At 48.5% G+C, this 17,504-nt stretch overlaps 1 protein-coding gene across 1 annotated transcript in view; it reads right to left on the reverse strand.

Annotated features, from left to right (window-relative positions):
* Positions 1-17,504, reverse strand: part of LOC128727617 (fringe glycosyltransferase) — a 105,856-nt gene that overhangs the window by 10,062 nt on the left and 78,290 nt on the right. The window lies entirely within an intron of this gene.

Consider the following 17,504-nt stretch of genomic DNA (forward strand, 5'->3'; position numbering starts at 1 on the left):
CAGTATGACGGCCACATCCCCACTCAACAGGATTCACCGCAATACAGCAGCATTGGAGTTGCTTCGGTTTTTTGAGTTTCTTCTTTGATTTAAATGAAACGGATGGCATTCTGAATTTGAAGCACGTATAGTAGAAATTTGGAATTTATTAACACTTAGTGTAGAAATTTGGGAGCGCAACATCCAACGGGTGGATTCGTATAAACTAAATACACTGCTAAAGTAACGAATGTTACTTAGATCTCGCAAGAATACGCGTCAATATGGACCAAAGCCTACTTCTATCGATTTAAGCGCTCCTGATTCGGGCTGGGTTTTATATCTTGAATGCTTCCTTGGAATTTTACATTGACGTGTCGGAAAACCCGTTCGTCTGGCTTTACAACCGTAAAGGACCCACCGCAGGTACGGTTCCAACGAGACCCAGCCTGCGGTAGATGTGGTAAATCTTCGGATTCTTGTAGACGCCGTGCTACGATGGCTAACTTTGCACTTGTTCGAGGCGCTATGTACCGACCATTGCGCATCCGCTGGACTACGTTCTTTGTGTCACACGAGAGGCAGCTTAAGTTGTCCATGACCTCCTGAGTTGTGCCAGCCGATTCCACGATACGTCCTTGGGATAAGGATCGTGAGGGTGTTATGGTACCTCTGGAACCACTCGGTTTGGGATGTTTCCGATTGGCGACAAATTCACCTTCCTTCAGCTTTTCCTCGAGCAACGCCTCTATACGCAGCGGCAGCTGGTCTCGGTGACTCAGCAATTGTTCCATCTGACGTTGCAGTTCGTCTAGCTTCTCAGTGAACTCCGCTAGCTTGTTCATCTGCTCTGTCGAGCTGATGGTTTGCTGCATTGATGCCGTCGAGGTTGCTTCCTCTAAGTTTGAGTGTTTGCTCTCCACCGTCGTCTGGAACTGTTGGAACTCGGTCGAAAGACGGTCGAGTTTTTGATAGAACAGCTGCTCCACTTTCTGCAGGCGTTGCTCGAGTTCGGTGATAACTCCGAGGAGCTTCGATTCTTGCTCTCGGAACTGGCTCGCCTGTTCATCGATTTCCTTGAGCAACGCCTCGGAGCTGGGCTCATTCGCGATCGGTACCGTCGGCTCTGGCTCACTGACAATAGGTACTCCACATGGCACCATCACCGGCGGTTCCTCTTCATTTTCAGCCTCCTGTTCGTCTTCTTGCGGTTCGCTCTCCTTCAAATTTTCAACGATGTTTTCAAGCGTCTGAAACCGCTCCTCTTGGGAGTTCCGCAGATCGTCGAGCTCCTGACAATTTCTGGCCAATCCTTGGACCAAGTAGCGCAGCAGGCGGCTCAAATCGGTACAGTTGATGACTCCATCCGGAAGTCCAATAGCCACATCCACCAAGCCTTCTAGTTCGCTGGGAGTAGGTTCGACCATGTTCACTACAACCTTTAATTCTCTATGACGCTTATAAACCCGGGGGAAAACAAATACAACGACGAATGTGCTCACTGGAAAATTTGTCTTGCGATTGTGGTCGGCTAATACGATGCGCCTGTCATATACACAGTAAGCGTTCTCAATGATTACTAGTTTGCTTGATTGTTTCTAGTGTCGATATATTTCCTCTGACTACTATGCGCGGAACTTTTCGGTCAAATATTTCGTCATCCAAATTGCTTTTAAAACAATTGTCTTAAGGTTTAGAGGCATTCCTCAAACGCCTTCGCGTTGCACACAGACATTCTCCGGGCATTGCTCCATCAACTCCTTGTTGACTTCCGGACTGACCCCCCATGGGTCCTCCCATCCTCAATGGACCCTGTTGTTGCGACCCTAACATCATTACCGTTGGTCCACCGATGCCACAGAAGTGCTTCCGTCCAACCTTGCTGGCTGCACTGCCTCCCCGACTTCCACCGAGCCGTATGCTGGACGACTTGGACGTCTTGGATGATTTCCCCGATTTTCCACCCGCTTTACGCAGCGACACGTTTGATTGGGACTTTGGTAATCGTGTTTCAATTTTGTTAATCTTCTGCTGCATCGCCTTCAGCAGCGTCTGAACGTTCTGCAGTTTCTGCAGGATCACTTCGTGCTCGCGGTCCGTATCCGCTGATGACTCTTTGCTCTTTGCTTTGGGCGTGACTTTGGACGGAGTTGATTTGACTAGCTTGCTAGTTTTACTCGGAACTTTCGAGAGCGAACGGCCATCTAGCAACACCCGACTGCCAGTACAACAGCAACAGGGTTGTCCGCCACCCGTTGCGCTCTGCCCAGCGATCTGATGCAACAGTCGGCGCAGTGCCGTACAATTGATGGCAGCACCTTGGGTGACGAACACTTCATCGATGAGTTTGGTGAGTTCATTATTTCCCGGTGGAACCTGCGACATCCTGGATGTGGGTCCAAAAACGGTTTTTTTACACAACTTCACGAGTAATTTAGAGCACCAGAGTAACTGGAATTTAGCATCTTCGGATGCGTCCGTTGACAGCTGTCACACGCTCGAAGGGGATGGCTACTGATCGTGCTGTCGCAGCGTGAGTCCCGGCTACTCGATGAGATGGGAAAATGCTGTTCTACGATTCCTTTTCGGCTGGGTGATTTGGGAATTCTAGCCCGCAGCCTACTGCGGTGCGATGATTAGTAGCGATGACGCGGCGCGATCTAGCCAGCGGGTGTAACTAATTCCCGCTGAAGGTCCCAGAAGGTGTCCAGTAATCTAATAAGCGAACGAATCGATTCGAATTAATCGGTTCATCTGGTGAGGTGAACGGATGGGACACAAGTCGTTCCGTTTTTAGGCAATAACGACAAGAACGCAGTAGAATATTGGGAGGAAAAAAACTACCAACTAATGGCCGGTAATGAAAAGTTTTCCTTCCCTACTCTGCTGCCGGTTCCAGAATGTGTTTGGCTCTTTTGGGCCGTCCACCTTGGTGAGGCTTTTGTGTGGGAAAAATTCAATCAATCATATCACATGGCCGCACCGAGGGGATTCAAGCGGCGGGAGGCGATCGAGACTAATTTCAATTTTCCACCAGATTTACGAACCATGGAGGTCTTCGCATGACTGAGAGTATCATGTCCAGACTGGGGATGCTGATGAGTAAAATTAGATGGTTGTTTTTTGGGGCCAATGGCGAGAAAAAAAAAAGGTTTCATGAAGGTATTACGGGTTTTTTTAACTAGCTGGAGCGTTTTCTTTACTGCCTTTTATTTTCACTTTCTTCACTTTTTGATAGATAGATGAACATTTTTGCATATTCTGCCATCATTGAATGATGGTTGGAATTATTTATGTGAGATAAGATAAAATTATGGAAATTTTTCTTGCTTGTTTTTTGGTTTGGGAATACATCCATTCGTGAGCGACGATGTTCTCATGCGTTAATGAATCATTGACGAACTGGAATCATTTTTTTATTGTTTTTGTGTTATCTAATTTTAAGCAGAGACATTCTTAAAGAATCATTTTTCTCTAGATACGACTGTTATTTATCACACTATCAGGCTGAGCTGTAATTAATGTTTATATTTTCTTGTCCTCTTGCCTAGAGCTAGTTTTATGGTTTTGTGGATTATCTTTAGTGTAGACGAAGGACTGATTGTAATCATCCTTATTCGATCGAATAAGGTGTAAGATTTCGCTCGTTTCGATGGAAGTGTAATGAAATTCAATTCAATCAAGAGTAAAAAGATATAAAAACTTTACAACCGTAGCGTAAGCAATAGATCACTTTGACAGACGAATTACATGGCAGACTCCCTGGTGATCATGTCCTATCTCTTGAACAAACATCGAGCTTGTTGTCCAGTACAGTCGTTAAAATTACGACCAACAACCCGAAAAGTGACTAATCAAATTAACCGGCCTCAAAACATCTCTAAACCAGATGCGAGAATGCACAAGTGGCGTTTTTTGAGCAAGGTTAGATTCGAGAACCTTTCTGGGCCGTCATTTGTATGGCTTTCGGGGTTTTTTTACGAGTGATCTCGTTTAATGCTGCTGCGCACCAATAAAACCTTCTTTGCGTGCCTCAGCATAAGACGCGCGCACGCCGTTACGCAAGTACGTCTTGGTTCGTGGGCTCGTGACGTTGGGCTCAGCCCATTATGCTGTCTTGCCCGGTTCCTTCCAGCTGGTACGGATCCTTTCCGTACGTTCGGAGGCTTTTGTGTGCCCTAAAACGGAACCCGCGGCCATGTTTCCGCTGGCGGTGTTCGCGTGAATTGATCGTAAAGTTAGTTTCTCGGTACGGTTCACGCTGTCCGTTAACGAGATCGCGCCGGTAGTTTCTTTGAAGGGTACCAGTGAATCAGAGCTCCGTTTTAATGTCCTTCTGTGGCACAATAAGGATGGCTGGAGATTGAGATGAAACATGCGTGATCGTTCGCGCCCGCGAGGCGGTTTGAGTTTTCGGTGCCGCTTTTATGGACCTCCACGCGCGTGGAATATGAAAACGACCCATTCCTGCTATACACGACGAAAAACGGGAGCCTTAAATGAGCGCATTAAAATTGGCACAAAAAAAGCGATCAGAGCATGGAGGTAGTTAGTTAGTTTTTCCTATAAGCTCATACACCGAGAAAAGCTGCTTCTAAGTACAATTTCTTTGCCACTTTCGAATCGCCACCGGGTCCCGGAGCGCCCTTGAACCGTTCTGAAACTGGCACGGTGCGATAAATCAGTTCAGGCACACGGTGGTGGCTGAGTGCGTGAAATAATTGTTCTTAATTAAAAATTCACCGCATGGAGTGCAGCAACATGGAACAGGTTGGGTTCTCACCCGTTCCGAACTGGATCACCGTGAAATGCAGTCGGTACGGAAGGACAGCTCATTGCAACCGTGGCGCGCGATTTGAAAGTGATCGAATCCGAGGACTGCAACAGGATCGTGTTAGATTCCGAGCCACTGGCGTGTTGAGGGACAGTTGTTGAAATGTTGCCCAGTAGCACGGCCTTCCTAGTCACGGCATCGGGTGTGGCTCAGCCTTCCGAGAGTGAGGTGGATAAAATAAAACTGCAAACACGAGCCCGTTGGGCGAGAACTGTTTGCGTTAGAGGAGAAATAGTGTGCCGCTCGTGTTAACCTAGCTCAAGGTTCGAGGTCACTTGGGGTGGCAGTTGGAGGTACCGGGACGTTGTGGCACGGTTTCGAAAGTAAACATGCATACATAAACCCGTGTGTACTGTATCCGGCTCGAGTGGGGCACCGCCTATGTTGGGCGCTGGCTGATACGATACGTAATAATTAACAAAAAGAGTTCGCGATACTCGCGGTCGCGCTTGCGGGTCGATCGTGATCAATTCTAGCCCTGGCTATTCTGGTAGACCTGATCCTTACCAGAAGAAGGTTCTTCTATCTCGCTTTTTCCACAGGTTAGCCAGCGTGGGGCAACTAATCGAATAATCGATCGTAATCGAACCTAGTACGCTCAGGATATGTGCATAAAGTGCGCATAAATTTGTCCTCCCACAGGAGCGCCGGTGAAGGAAAATAATAATTTCCTCCCACTCCTGTTTGCCCACTCAGGATGGCGCCATCCCCCAGATCACCTTCTGGAATCCGTTGTCTTTTTCTTCGTTTATCATTCGTTTTCAACCATCCCGATCGACCATCGGACCAACCCCGTACAATCACCCAGTCAACGACTATCGACTTTCTTTCATGTTTTATTTATGCGGCTTGCGAGAAGCCGCGATTAACATAGCGCAGCCGGGGCGTGCATGCTTCGTGTCGATAGCAGCCGGCGATAGTGCAGCATCAGATGTGCACATGCAGCAGCCTCGGGGTTGGGTTTGAGCTGATAAAGAAGATAAACCGGTGCATGTGCGCCGCCGGACGCGCAGAAGAGTGTTCGCATGTTTTGGCTTCGTTTGTCGAAGCATCGATTCCGAGGTGGGATCGCAAATTGATACCTCTTCCTGAGAGATCCTCACCAGCAGATCTACCTTCTCGATCGAACGCGCCCTTGCTGCGATCGATCGATTGTGTACAAGTTCATTCCTCGCTCGAATGCGCCGCTGGTGGTGGGATTTTCCCGCTTTTTATGGTGCTTAATTTAATCAGAATCGAATCTGCCCCCGGCAGAGCAGGCGTTCATGCGTAATTAAGCAAGAAAAGCATATCGCGTGTGTATGTGTGTGTGTTCACTTCTGTTCCGCTCAGTGCTGTACGTCCTTTTTGCTTGCTGAAATTTTACTCAGATAGCCAGCCTGCTAAGAATAGATCCGTATCATCGTCCTGCGGGCATGTTGGCGCTTTCATCGCTCGCCGGACGCCTAATACGTCGTCTCGACTATCTCGGTCCCCCAGCAAACCCCTATTAATTGCTTCTCGCCACGATCGCCTTCACGGTGAAGGTTAATCGACGGGTCTGGTGGAGTTGGTTTCCTGATCGCTCGTCGACGGACTTCTCTCCACTTGCAGCGCACTGTTCTCGTGTGTTGCGCTTTCTTATCGGTTCTATCTCCTGCCGTAGTAGCCCCGACCGCCGCGATAGTCTTTTGCTTCTTTTTGCATCCACCCATTAGTGAGATTTGTGTGCTATGCTCTACGGGGGCCTCTGTAGGCCGGTTCTCCGTACGCGACCGAAGCGAGAGTGAATTGATTAAATTGGTCTTAATTAGCGAATGCCAGGCATATTTTATGCGGCCCGTGCAAGCGTCGCGGCCTCCATCCATTGCGGGTCGCCCGGGCTTCAGGGTCGCGTATCTGTTTGGTGTTGTTTGTTTTTTTCCCTCCTCCCTGATGGTTCGTCTGTTAATCATTTTTGCAAATACATGCACATGCACTGGGCTCGAGCGTGTGTGCCACGCTTTTTGCGCACGCAGGCCGAAGTTGTAGCCGGTAGCGTAAAAGTTATGTCGCCCGATAAGGTTCCTCGCTTGCACCACCGTTGAAGTCTTTCGTCGCTAGTGGTGCGATTGCTGGTGGTTTCGGAATCCGATGTGAGCTGGGGTTTCTGTTGTTGTTGCTTTCTTCCGTGCTCATTTCCGTGCATTTGTGTATCTCTAGCTGGCGATCGCCGATGATGCATCAACAGCACGCCGAGGCATTGCAACGCGTGAAAAAGAATGCAAACACGATCGGTGCGCATGCTGCCACTTTGCATTCCTTCGGCCTTCGTTCCCCATCGTGGGCGCAGTTTTATTCCCTTTTCTAGATTAAGATTAATTTTCGCCCCTCTTGTCTCGCGTTCGCGTTCGGATTCGAGAACGAGATTTTGGGATATTGTTGGTGAGTATGTAGCTCTGTTTTTCTTTTTGCATTTTGGATTCTCTTTCCCGTTCCCATTTGGGATAAACCCGACCAACGACAGATATACACCCAGACCAGGAAGCCATCGTGCGTAGGTAGAAGCTGGCTGGCTCGGCTTTGTCTCTCGACCGATGCGTTCCGCAGTGCGCCGAGTGTAACCAACCCAATTAAAGGAAAAGCGTTCCGCCTTCGTGGGGCAAGATTGATGTGGCGCGGGTGTGTTAATGAGTGGTGCCCGGGCGCAGAACATCGTTCGCGCATGGCTCTCGGTGGTGGAATAAATTTATTTTAATTAATGCAAATTTTTCGCGCCACATCCAGGCAGTCCCGGCCACGGCCACGACGATTCCGCACGGTCATGTTTTGATTAAGAAAACATTCTTCGCCTGATCCGTGCGGCAACGCACATCGGCACCGATCATTTGGCGATCAGTGGGGAAGAGTGCGAGTCCGCAAGCATATGGATCGGTCGTTGGGGGATTGTTTTTTGTTTTGATTACTTTTTTGTGTCGCTTTTTTTCTTTTCTTTGGAGCTAACATTTAGGACACGACGCCGGCTTTGAAATGGCCGCAAAAAAAAGGAAGCTTCCATCTTACGGATGCAAGGGAAAGGCGCGTAACGTGAGCAGATGGATTTTTTTTTGCTGAGTTCTCATCAACCCCTTTGGGCATCGAATCTAACTCGTTCGTTAGGTTCGATCCCGACTTCGTGCGGTATTTTTTGTGCTTTTTCCCTCGACAATTTCTTGACCGATCGCGGTTTGTAGCCAACAGAAGAGCCCGCGACTACACAATTCGATGCTTAATTGGGCGGCGTTTTTTAACTGCCCGTTCGACACCGGTGGCCGCGTTTCGTGGTCGCGACGGATGTTGACCGTTCGATTTTTCCTGCGTTCACCGCTCGGAGGGATTAATTCTTCCGTCGCGCCTGCCCGTCCGGTTCGATATTGCTCATGTTTTGTGGCCTTCTTTGAGGCCGCCCTAAAAGCACGGAAGCCTCTCGAATGTCGCACGAACCGTCGCCCGGGTGGCATTCGGTGTGATAAAGGCCATCCTGCTGTGTGCGAAACTGGAGCTTCTGGAGCAGAGTGGTTCACTTTCGCATCCCGGTGGTGTCCCGTTTGTAAAACAAAAAGGACCGTTCTTCAAGGGATCGTTTACTTTTTGAGATGTTTTGTTCAACAACAACTTGATTGGCAATGGGGAGCAGACAGCGATAGGAAAACTTGTGGCAGTAATAATTATGCAACGCTCTCGACTCGACATTAATCATAGATCCTGAAGGTCATCCACGATCCTCTTAGAGCCGTCGTAAAACATCCGGGGGTGTTTACGCGAGGCCGTTGCAGAAAATAAAGCCATAAATATCCTAATGGGTAAGTCCCGAAAGTGTCTTAATTCCAGCGCAACCGGTCGTCTAAGTCAGCGCCAGTCAACGGAAGGAGACGTGCTTCGGGAATTTTGGGCGCGATTGTCGTAAGCTTCTTTGGCCGTGTTGGCGTCCGCAGGACTATAAAACGTGAATGTCACCGCCTTGCGCCAGGCAAAGCGGATTAAAATACCACTTAGGGACGAGTCGTGCGCGGCATTATGGGGGCCGTTTTTACGATCGATGCACATGTTGTTCTGAATTTTAGTGGTGTTTAGTTCATTTTTTTTGCTTCCACACTCCGACAGGATTTGTACGGAATTTCTATCGGCGAGGAGCAGGATAACAAAACGCTGTCGTGGTTGGCGAACGCGCAAAGCTGCTTGGCTGCGAGCAAGGTGATAACATTTAAAATCTCACCTTTGCTGTTTTGTCTAGAGGAGGTACGGATTATGGTCCTGTCTTGTTTTTCTTATATTGATGGACCGCCGAAATGGTGGCATTGTATTTCGTTGCGTCTTTGGGCAAGATATTTGGATGAGTGCACTGTACGGGTCGTTTGATCGGGTGACATTTAAGCAGTCACGTAAAAGGAAGCACTGTTTTAAGTTATTCTCGCCAATTTTTTTTTCGTTCACTTTTGTCGTGCTTTCAACGATCGAGATCTTTTCCTGTTGTTAATTTCTGTTTCTTTCAAAGGATTAGACAGTCTGACATACCCATACGTTACAGATTTATAAGCTTACGAAATAAGTAATTTTTCTTTGATTGTATTGTGCATAATTAAAATAACTCCCCATCTTAGCTCAAAATTTCCAGGAGAGGTATTTTTTTCATTTGAAGTCATATGAAACTGATTGAATAATTGAAAATGATGTAGCTTAAGAAGTGACCGAAGTAAGCGTACCGTTTCAAATTGAATTAACTTTAACTCCGTGATTTTAAATGTCAATTTCAAAAGGCATTCAATATAATTAAAACGTGAGCTTGGTAGAATGGTAGCACAGAGTCATTTCGGTCCAGAAAAAGAGCTCGTATTAATCTCTCTTTTATTCGTCGTCCCGCCCAGTAGAAAGTCATCTAGAGAGGCTACTCTGGCTGCGTCAAGCGACATCATTATTATCACACGTTTTCTCGAAAGAACCCGGGACGGTTGCGTACGGTGAACCAAAGGGATTATGTATATTATGGTTGTAGGGCGAAAACTAATCACGCACCTTGCAGGGTGAAGCAAGTTGTCAATCAATCCGGTACTGGCGAGATATAAATGTCACCCCGCTCGTGATCGTGCGTTACATTCGGGAGTCCCTATTATGTAAGCTGGGTATGGTGGGAAAAAGAGAAATCCCCAAACAGGGCCACCACCGCCACCGCCTTTTCCAAGGCCGGCATAATCCCAGCAATGAACGACTGCGCACACGCACGCCTCGCAGCAGGAGGATCATCAGCGTGATTAATCGTTGCGCGCGCAACCGTTATTAGGGTGGGGGTGATTAGTTTCTCATAAACGCAAAGATGCGCAACTTCCGAGTTCGTCGGCTCAGGGAAGCTCGAGGCAAGGGCGAGGAGTATCTTTTTTTGGAACGTTTAAGAGGCACGCTGAGCTCGTATAAAGGTAATTATGCTCGTGCGTTGGAACGTTTCTTTCGCCGGTCCTCTATTGATTTGAGTCGCCTTTACCAGCCATGGTTCCGTTCTCTCTCTTTCGACCCTTTCGCTGATCTTCACCATTGTTCGTGCGTATGAAAAAATGATGCTTTAAAAATGTATCAAATTTCTCCACCGTTTCTCGGTGCGTGTGTGTAGGATTCGTTGTTTTTCTTCTTCCCTATGATCGCTGCGGCTCCATCAGCACCAATGGCGGACTTCATTGAAAGGGATCTCCTAGCAATGGGCCATGAGGCGCGTCATCCACGCGGATGGTTGATTTATGGTGTAGCGTTGAAGGCCTTCGCCTGCGTCCCATTTCCCGATTTCGTTACGCTTCGTTTCCCGCCGATGGCTACGTTGCGATTCGTCAGGGACATTCTGCGTTCCAGCGGGAAGATCTCCTCCGAGAGATTTAATTCCACCGCGACTGACGTCGTCTAAATTGTCCCAAAAGTGTGCATTTGGTTTCGCGTCCCAATTGTGTGCGCGTGGGGTAAAATCTTAATGAACTGCGGCTTTGGTTGGGATGGGAAAATGTGATGGTGTCATAATTTTTCTTTTCCCCCGAGAACCTTTTTTGCAGTTGAAGGGGTGATGGATGGTTTTGCTGTGCCGATGTTTAATTGCGATTACGGGCAGCGAGAGCGAATTTTGGGTAACAGGTGAAATCGTGGAAGCACAGTTTCGTTTACTATCTCAGAAAGTGCCTTTCTTCGTCACAGTTAGCGTTGGTGTGAACGCTTTTGTTAATTAGACTACTCACAGCTAAGAGTAAAAAACCAGTTCATCAGGTCTAACCTGATCTGAGGTCTAATTGGAAATTTGCTTTACTCTTTTCCAATCAATTAAAATTATAATTGATGTTATCAGCAAAACGGTGCGTTTCTCTACGCATCAAGAAGCGTTGCTTTGAACTGGCAATAGACAACTTATCCCGATGATGGCAATTTTTCAAGACGTCAGGGCAACACAAACCTCCTCCGTTCTCTACACACGTGCTTTAGAGCGCTCAAAAGTTTTGACAGCTCCCGAATAATCCGCATGCCAGCGTGCGGCTGGAAAGCCCACCAAGAACGATCGGTTTTTCGGATCGGGCCATTGTCCGGAGTCGTCATATGTCAGCTGATCGCGACGCGAGCATTAGGCATCCACGACGCGGGCTCCGTCTGTCCCAGGCGCTGCCGGAGGTGTTTTAATCGCCATTCCTTAGCTCATTCCACCATGCCCTGGACCGGTGTTGGAGTCATCCCCCTGTGATCGGATCTCGTCATTTGTTGTACTCTCCTCCTCGTGAGCCGTGTTCCGTCGAGCAGGTGGAACAGGTTTAATTTTTTGGCGTTTGGAAGACGGCGTATGTGCTTTGTAGCAAGTGTTTCGGTGCGGGCTTTTTTTTCGTCCGTTGGAGTGTTTAGGCGGATTGGAGGCAGGTTTTGTGAAGGTTAGAATTAATTGAGGGATTATTTATTTGAATAACAACTTCTTAGGCTTAAGCGTCGCCTGGCCGCATGCTTTTGAAGCGCAGTGTCAGGTTACCCAAAGTAACGCGGAAGGTCGTCCGATGTTAGGTCTTGGCTCTACGGACGAAGTCAGCAACGAACTAGTATAAACTCGTCTTTCTATATCACGTTACAGGACAGCTTTGCGTTAAGGATATGTAAATGACACGTTTGGCACTTGCTTACAATTTCCAGCTGGCTGCTTCTGACATTGAAACTCTGTATCGCAAACGACAGCTCAAGCATGCATTCATTGTAGCATTGCTTTGGTGGTTCTGGATTGATGTTTCACCAGAAAAATAGTTCAACCTTTCCAGTGCGGGTTACCCCTTTTTGCTAAAGGTATATGACCATTTAGGAGACTGTTTAGTAGTCCACGAAGGCGTAAGGACGATATATCAAAAGAGCGAATGCAATATCTTCCCCACGCCATCCGGCATTGAACCAAGCGTCCAGCTTTTCCAGATGCTAGAAAGTACCCGACACTATGGCCCCAAAAACCCCGAGCCACCGGTTTCTCTCGCTCGAAACCGTGGAACGGGACTCGTTTAATCGGATCGTAAATTTTCTATCCCGACCTCGCCCGGTCCGCTCGGGGGTTTGATCCAGTTCCGAGCTCCTCCCAGCCTCGCTCCTTAATCCCAGCCGGAAAAAGAGGGTTTCGCGTGGCCAACGGCGCTTGGCGTCAGTCCACCCGAAAGGAAGGTGTTTTCTGTCGGCGCCTTTCGCGCGTGTCGTTTTGAAGCAACCTTCACCGCGGCCTGTGTTCCAGTTCCAGCACCTGGCCGGTTTGGCTTACCGATGGCGTTGCGCGCGTTGCAGAAATAAAACACGAGCAGCAGCCACCTTCAACCGGGGGCAAGCGAGCGGGCGTGAAATCGATTCGCCGTTTCGAACGGCCCTTGATGATTCCCATTCCCTTGGAAGGGCTGGGCCCATTCGCTTGCGGACATTAAAAGGCGTGCTGACGCGGATGCAAAGGGGGTGATTTGGGGTGGATGGTGATTTTCCTTCACCCCTTTGCTATCACGAATCGGCGAGTTCGGCTCGTGATGAACTCGACCGGGCTCGAGCGATTCGGATTGTTCCTCGTATTTGTTAGGCTCAACCTCCCCAGACAGGGTTCGCGGGCTGGCTAGCTGGCATGGGGCTCGAGGAATAAAATTGATTTCGCCACCTCTTCTCGGTGCAAAAGCAGGCCAAAGCACGAGAAGGGTTTTGGGTTAGAATTATGAAATCAAAAATCACAGGCAAGGCGAGCCTCATGAAGTTTGTGCCGTTGTTAGGTTTCCGGGCGGGTTGGTTTTGATAAGACGAACTCTTGATTATGACGAAGTCGATGAAGGAAGCGTGCCTAAATCGATAATTGATTGTCCGGTCGGAATCGTTCTGGTCCGGAGACGTGCGTCGATTTTTTTTACATGTTACCGATCGATCGAAGGAGCGGAACAGTTTCTGTGATAAATTTCCTTTATCGATATGCTGAGGCAACGCTGATTGATGTCTTCTCAGAAGTAGGGTGAACTAGACCTTGCATGCTCGATGAGATATCAATTTGTGTATTTGTACAATCGAAAGTAATCGATAGCAGTCATATTTACTTATGACGACATTTCGAACGAACAAAAAACAACATTTAAATATTTACTAACACAACCTTTGCCTTCGAATTGGTCTTTAGGGTCTTTTTCGTCGAATCAGTAAGTTAGTTTGCTTAAAGATAAGTGACTAAAGTTCCACATAGACCTTCGACCTCTCCTTCATCGATTTCTCTCAGTCACACACAGGAGAGTTCACAGTCGTCAGTCGTTCAATTTGCTCCACAAGTGAGTCATCAACCGGTCACTTTCGACCCATAGCGACGTGCGGGGGCCACCAGTCGTACTAGCCGTGGTCTGGTTGAGAAAATAACATGCCTCTGATTAACGCCCCAGCCCGAGCGACAGGCGTGCGCGTGCCCAACCCACCGACCCACCGTACTCCGGCATCTCTCGTGCCTCGTCCTCGACTCCTTTTCGGGCCGTTTCGGTCGTCTGGTCTTATTAATAATTCTTTTTGCACCCCTCGAGATCACAGATTCGCTCGAAGGGGTTGAGAGCAGAAGTAGTGAAAGAAGAAATACACACCCGTGGAGCGCCCACTTTGGAGCAGCTTGGTTCGGGAAAGGGAACCACGACACTAAGGTACACGCACGCAGCAGTCCAGTGTCGGTTTGGCGCCTTGTCAATGTGCAACGACGTCATGTTCGCCCGTTGACACTGGCGTTGATGTTGCGGGCGTGGAAAGGACTTTGCGAGCGGATCGTGTTTGTTTTACTGCGCGTTGGACCCGCGATGGTTTATGGACTTCGACAGAGTCCTACTTGGACTCTCCTTGTTGCTGGTATCCTCGTTGGATATCTCGCAGCTCCACGCCTAATCGGATTATTTATGCATTTCCAACGCTACAGTGCACCTTTCCGGCGGTATGTCTCTGTCCAGCGTCATGTCACTGAACATTGTCCGTGGCGTAGCAGGATTTCGCACTCGTCTGCGAAACGTACGAGAGCCCGGATGGCGAGCTCGAGATCCAACTACCTGTCGGAAATTTGTTCCATCGTAGCGCAAATCCGTACGGCGGCGTAGCTGAAGGTTCCAACGAGAGAAACCAACGAGCTCCAGCGTTAGAGCAGCTCGAGGTCGCGGTCTTCACTGCTCGACAGACAGATGTTAGCATAAACGCTTTTCCCTCTTCGCATTCAAACGCCCCAAACACACCGTCCACTTACGAGCGCCATTACCGATGCGGAGAAAAGAGAAGCAATTAGCGACCGGCGTGGCTGTAATTAGTCTTTCGCGGGCGAATCATGGCCGATCCTGACCAACGGCCAACGGTTTCTGGTCCATCACGCAGCTGACCCGAGGTCCGTTTGAGGGCAAAACGGAACGCTCATTCTCAGCCACCCGGTTCGCGGCTTGGGACGCGTAATCGTTTGCGAGTTTTACTATCATGTTTGCTTATTATTTTGGAGTTACGCCGGCGTGCGTGTAGACGAACATTAGCGACGTCGCCGGGCGAATATTGTGCGATCGCATTCCGCATCGTTGCGACGTGCAGTTGCAGCCACAGCACTTGATGATTTCTTGAGACGGGTCGCGTCTTTCCTCATTCGTTGCTTTGAATGTGTTTATTTTGTGTCGCTCGTCAAAGGCAGCGACAAGTCACGGTAGACAGATGGTTGTACTTTTCTTTTTAAATACAGACATTAGCGTACCTAACATACAGCACTTGTGGTGCTCTAAATCTAATGACGCTTAGACGAACGCAAAATGTCCCCAGAAAGAGCGTTGCGTAGTGGCAAACGCAACGCAAACGGTAGCGTGGGTTGTAAAAATGATACTTAGGTGAAATAGGGCTTGGAGGACGTAAATAACGTCGCCGGCTAATAGAGAAGATGGAGACGCACACATGTGGAGATTTTTTCTGCAGTTAAAATGGCCGTCTTAAGATAAATAGTGGAGATTGCTTTGAACTGTCAGGTGCATTTGTTTACAGTGTGTACGATGCAACTGTCAAGACGTCCTTCTTCAGTCAAGAGCTACTGAAGGTAGCTTACATATCTCAAAAGACGAATGAATTATGATTTTGAATGTTCCAAAAGAACTGTCTTGGAAGTTTATTGGGATCCTCACTGTAATTTTGCTCATGTTAAGGACCTTAAGACTGCCATAAAAACGTTATGTTGACATTCGTGCACAATTCCCTGATATCCCTACTGATGGCAGCTGACATCACGATAACGCTCGTTGTACGACACGAATTCCGGAGCAAAGCGGCGCTTTCATCGGGCAATCAGCGACCGGGCGGTTCCGTACAAATGTCAACCGACCGGTCTTTCTCTCTCTTCCCTACACAACCGAGGCCATTTGCCACACCGTAGGCCAGAGTTTACGCGATCGCGAATTATCGATATCTGGTTCCAGTGTGAGCTGCATCCGTGGCGGCGCATTACATTTATCTTTCACCCGCTCGATCAATTATGCTTTCCGGGCATGCCTCTTCTCGATCGCATCACGGCCTCCGTAGCCGTTTGTCAATTAATGCTCATTAAAAGTGACGTATACCGCCCAGCGGTAGGCGGCTGCAGGTTCAGGTTCCGGCCATGAGCAACAGGTTGGGTGGAACAAATTGTGCCACCCGGACGGGCAAATCCACCGAACATACGAATCCGCAGGATTTACGGTCGTCCTAGGCGGCGTAAGAATGCAGCCGGTTCAGATTCTTTCAATCAACCATCGCAGCGCAGGCAGGCATTGAGCAGCGTGACCATTTTTCCGTTGCATCGTGATGTGCGATCGCAACGCGGTCGCGAGATTGACGCGCGCTCGTTTGCGATAGCATCTCGGGTTTCAATCGACGAGTCGACGAGGTTTCCTCAAGCGACCGCGAAAATTGCACCCACCCTTTCGTAGCCATTTTCTTCGGTAAGCGATTGATGTTTATTAGCGAGGAAATAAATAACGTGCGTCCTTTCGTGCGCCCGGGATCGGTTGCCGCCACTTGTCAGCGTTCGATGGGATGGTCCGATCTATCCATCGGGCGGCAGGATAACGCCGGTTTATGTGTGTGTGTGTGTGTGAGAGAGAGTCTCCGTTTGATTCGCGGATTAAAATGACCACCGGTTGAGCGCTCGGACTCGGGGATTTATATTTTCCTCGCCCCGATAGTGCGTCGTGGTTGAGAGTTATTTATGCTTAGTTTGTTGCGTAGCTCCTGCCGATACGGTGTTTAGCTTAACGAGCGCAAAGGAACGGAAAAGGGACAATTATGTGGTGGAGTTTGCAGGAGTGCTGGTTGAACTTAACCTGTCCGCCTTATCCATCGCGTCGGATGCTATCCGGTTGTGTGGCTCGTAGGGCGGGTCAGACGTTCGATCAATTTTTCTGTACCGTTCCGAGAACGCCTAACCGCGAAGAAGGCTAGATGTGGGTGAGATTTACGGTCCCATTGGTAGAGACAAAGATGAACAGCCGTAGGGAACCGCTACTGGCAGGCGTTTCTTTATGCAGCGGCTTGTGAGCAGCCACCCCGCGTCGAAAAGAATGTTTATGGTGACTCGTCGAAAGGTTCAATATTAACATCGAGAAGGTACAGATCATGAATCGCGCTCGACAGTGTTGGTCGTTGGTCGACATTCGTTATGAGATTGACTCATATGTGGTGTGTAGCACTTATAGTTGTGTAGTTACGTAATATTTTTCTTATTTTAATGTTGTTTAAATATATTTTGTCTGAGGCATAGCGGCAAACAACAAACGAAAAGCCTTTGTTGTTTGCAGTCTGATTAATTGAGAGTTAAAAAGACGTATTTAACCGCTGGTGGAGCATTTGTCACTTAAGCTACGATTCACAGGCAATTGCTAATCATTGAACACCATTTAGTAGCTTCAGATGGTGAGTTGCCGGCGAGAAATTACGAAACCCTTGGAAAAAAGGAAACCAACTCGTTAATACTTCTCCTTTGCCCGAGATGCTTTTGTTCTGTCATCTTAAGTAGAACGCTTCGTTTAGCACCATACGCCATCAACACCGGGCACCGTTTGTGAGATTTCCCGACCTGGGGGGCACAATAGGAAGGTGTTAATTGTACGCCCGAAGCGATCGGTCAGCCGGGAAAACCTCCCAGTTCACCCACGGCGACCGGGCAGACTCGTGCGTGGTTGAGCTTTCCATTTCGGTTCGGTGAATAATTAAATGAACCGATACCGCACAC

This window comes from Anopheles nili, chromosome 3 (genome assembly GCF_943737925.1).
Source record: "Anopheles nili chromosome 3, idAnoNiliSN_F5_01, whole genome shotgun sequence".
Lineage (NCBI taxonomy): Eukaryota > Metazoa > Arthropoda > Insecta > Diptera > Culicidae > Anopheles > Anopheles nili.